The sequence below is a fragment of the Nomascus leucogenys genome, chromosome 17 (assembly GCF_006542625.1).
Source record: "Nomascus leucogenys isolate Asia chromosome 17, Asia_NLE_v1, whole genome shotgun sequence".
Classification (NCBI taxonomy): domain Eukaryota; kingdom Metazoa; phylum Chordata; class Mammalia; order Primates; family Hylobatidae; genus Nomascus; species Nomascus leucogenys.
In genome coordinates, this window is record NC_044397.1 from 83,454,010 (window position 1) to 83,458,174 (window position 4,165).

Here is a 4,165-nt window from a genome sequence, read left to right on the forward strand (position 1 = left end):
AAGAGTGAAAGATTTTCTTTTTCACCTTTTAAGTAATCTGCCTTAAAAAAATTATGTCTTATCAAAATAATTTTCTGTTTATGTTATCTTTTATCAGGCCTTCAATTACTTTCCAAGAAAATAAAATCCTCTCTATTAAGAGAGCTAATATATATATTTTTACAACTATGTAACTTTCTCTATTTGCCTTCGAAGCCTTTTAATAATTACCCTGGTGATTATGAAATGAATATTAATAAATATTAAATGCTCATTAAATACTTAAATTATAAAATATTAAATGATTATAAAATGAACAGTTGATTAAATAGGATCCCAGATCACTATATAACTCAATAATCACTCTGGTAACCAGACTCATTATTAGCGACCTAAATTAATAGTTACCTGAGATCCTATTTAATCAAATTTTTCCTTTTTTCTTTTCTTAATTTCAAAAAATATGGAAGGCCGCATGAATTTGTGAGTTATCCTTGCACAGGGGCCATGCAAATCTTCTCTGTATCGTTCCAGCTTTAGTATATGTGCTGCCAAAGCAAGCACTAATTAAGTGTTTTAAACCTTTTTTTTTTTTAGTTTTAATATTTAAATTTATTTTATTTTTTTTGCACACAAAACAATAAACATTTTCTAAAAGTACATACGAACAAAAAGATGCATATCAAACATATTAGGAAGGTTGCACATGGGAAGACGGGGAATAGAAATGGGGGGTGGGAATTAAAGAAAATAAATGAGAGAGGGACTTTGTATGGATCAATGATAATAACTCAATCCTCTATTTGACAAAGAAGAAGAAGGAAGAGGAAGAAAAAGGAAGTGGGATAAAGGATCAGAAAGGGAGGAAAATAGAAAAAATTAGAGTATGACTCCAGGGTAGACCTGTTTTGTTGTCGCTTGGTTGGTTGGTTTGTCAGTTGTATTTTTCATATGTTTCGCCATGTTGGCCAGGCTGGTCTCGAACTCCTAGCCTCAAGTGATCAACCCGCCTCGGCCTCCCAGAGTGCTGAGACTACAGACTACAGGCGTGAGCCACCACGTCCAGCCCCCACAGGCTTCTGGCCTCTGTGGTAGACCTCCCAGACGGCGGCCGGGCAGAGGCGCTCCTCACATCCCAGACGATGGGTGGCCAGGCAGAGGCGCTCCTCACTTCCCAGACGGGGCGGCCGGGCAGAGGCGCTCCTCACTTCCCAGACGGGGCGGCCGGGCAGAGGCGCTCCTCACTTCCCAGACGGGGCGGCCGGGCCGAGGCGCTCCTCACTTCCCAGAAGGGGCGGCCGGGCAGAGGCGCTCCTCACTTCCCAGAAGGGGCGGCCGGGCAGAGACGGTCCTCACTTCCTAGACGGGGTGGCGGCTGGGCAGAGGTGCTCCTCACCTCCCAGACGGGGCGGCCAGGAAAAGGAGCTCCTCATAACCCAGACGATGGGCGGCCAGACAGAGACGCTCCCCACCTCCCAGACGGGGCGGCGGCCGGGCAGAGGCTGCAATCCCAGCACCCTGGGAGGCCAAGGCAGGCAGCTGGGAGGCGGAGGCTGCAGCGAGCCAAGACCACGCCACCGCACTCCAGCCCGGGCAACACCGAGCACCGAGTGAGCGAGCCTCCGTCTGCAGTCCCAGCACCTCGGGAGGCTGAGGCGGGCAGAGCACTCGGGGTCAGGAGCTGGAGACCAGCCTGGCCGACATGGCGAAACCGCGCCTTCAGCCAAAGGAGAAAAACCAGGGAGGGGTGGTGGCGCGCGCCGGCAATGCCAGGCAGCCCGCAGGCCAGGGCAGGAGAATCACGGGAGCCGGACGCAGGGAGTGTGCAGCAAGTCGAGTATACTCCAGTCTGGGCCACAGAGGGAAGAACGAAAGAGAGAGAGAGAGAGAGAGAAAGAGAGAGAGAGAGAGAGAGAGAGAGAGAGAAAGAAAGAAAGAAAGAAAGAAAGAGAAAGAGAGAAAGAAAAAGAGAGAGAGGGAGGGAGGGAAGGAAGGAGTTTTAAACCATTTTTTACATTTTTGACAAACTTCCTAAAATCAAATTCTAAATTCAGTCTTTTGATCTTGAATTAACTTTGGAATTTGCCAGTTGAGCCCCTGGGAAAGCTCAAAAGATGTGTTTCTCACCTTGAAAAAGAGAGACATTAGCCAGGCACGGTGGCTCACGTCTGTAATCCCAGTACTTTGGGAGGCTGAGGCAGGTGGATCACCTGAAGTCAGGAGTTTAAGACCAGCCTGGCCGACATGGCGAAACCCTGTCTCTACTAAAAAACAAACAAAAAAGCCAGGCGTGGTGATGGGCACCTATAATCCCAGCTACTTGGGAAGCTGAGGCAGGAGAATCGCTTGAACCCGGCGGTCGGAGGTTGCAGAGAGCCGAGATCACACCATTGCACTCCAGCCTGGGTAACAGAGCAAAACTCCATCTCAAAAAAAAAGAGAGACATGGCTGGGCGCGGTGGCTCACGCTTGTAATCCCAGCACTTTGGGAGGCCGAGGCGGGTGAATCACGAGGTCAGGAGATCGAGACCACGGTGAAACCCCGTCTCTACTAAAAATACAAAAAATTTAGCCGGGCGTGGTGGCGGGCGCCTGTAGTCCCAGCTACTCGGCGACGCTGAGGCAGGAGAATGGCATGAACCCGGGAGGTGGAGCTTGCAGTGAGCCGAGATCGCGCCACTGCACTCCAGCCTGGGCGACAGAGCGAGACTCCGTCTCAAAAAAAAAAAAAAAAAAAAGAGACATTAGACTAATTAGGCTTATTTGAAATGTTAAATTAAATGGGAAACATTGTCACATAACAAGTGATGCTAAATGTTAAGTTATATTTATGAACCCAGGGTAGGAGGTGATTAGGGTGATAAAAAACATTTTTTTAAATAAGTTATATGGCTGGGTGCAATGGCTCATGCTTGTAATCCCAGCACTTTGGGAGGCCATGGTGGGCGGATCACGAGGTCAGGACTTCGAGACCAGCCTAGACAACACGGTGAAACCCCGCCTCTACTAAAAATACAAAAATTAGCTGGGTGTGGTGGTGGGCACCTGTAATCCCAGCTACTTGGGAGGGTGAGGCAGGAAAATTGCTTGAACCCGGGAGGCGGAGGTTGCAGTGAGCCAAGATCGCACCACTGCATTCCAGCCTGGCTGACACAGCTAGACACCATCTCAAAAAAAAAAAAAAGTTATATTTCTGGATATGTTACTGATATGAATGTTCTAAAAATCATGAGATTCCTAGAAATCTAATGTTATAAGTCATAATTTTGTTACTATGTTAACATGATATATGCCACAGAAATAACCAGGTTTCCTTGTCAATTGCTGGTTATAATGAACTCTCATCAGATTTTTTAACCATGGCCATTCTGTCTTGCTCATCAATAGTGTCTTGGTTCTTCTCTAAAAGCATTTGCAATCAGCTATTGCCCCAAATTGCTTCTTCAAGATTCATGGAAATGACTCTGACAAGTAGTCTGAAATAGAAGGTCCTAATAAACTTAAGATTATAACATTGGACTGGGTAAGAATTTCCAAAACTCTAGTGGAAAAACTGGACTCAGAAAACTGCTGACTCGGCTAGGTGTGGTGGCTCATGCCTGTAATACCAGCACTTTGGGAGGCCCAGGCAGGCGGTTCATTTGAGGCCAGGAGTTCGAGACCAGCCTGGCCAACGTAGAGAAACCTGGTCTCTACTAAAAAACAACAACAAAAAAATTAGTTGAGTGTGGTGGTGCACACCTGTAATCCCAGCTACTCCAGAGGCTGAAGCACGAGAATCGCTTGAACCCAGGAGGTGGAGGTTACACTGAGCCGAGGCACTCCAGCCTGAGTAACAGAGGGAGACTCTGTCTCAGAAAGAAAAAAAGAAAAAGAAACCCTGCTAACAACATCAGGAAGAATAAGAATTGCATGGGACTGAGCTGACGGATTGTAATTTTTTTTAATACCTACAGTATTATAGTGCCATAGGCATAGTTTGATGGCAAGTCCCTGGCTTCATAACCTTGAGAGGCATTTATTTATTTATTTATTTATTTATTTATTTATTTATTTATTTTTGAGACAGAGTCTCGCTCTGTCACCCAGGCTGGAGTGCAGTGGCGCAATCTCGGCTCACTGCAACCTCCGCCTCCCAGGTTCAAGAGATTCTCCCTGCCTCAGCCTCCCGAGTAGCTAGGATTAC

At 46.7% G+C, this 4,165-nt stretch overlaps 1 non-coding gene across 1 annotated transcript; it reads right to left on the reverse strand.

Moving 5' to 3' along the window:
- Window positions 1-436: 436 nt before the first annotated feature.
- On the reverse strand, window positions 437-543 carry LOC115831110. The gene has a single exon (XR_004026644.1). It is a non-coding gene; the product is annotated as a U6 spliceosomal RNA (small nuclear RNA).
- Between the last annotated feature and the right edge of the window lie 3,622 nt (window positions 544-4,165).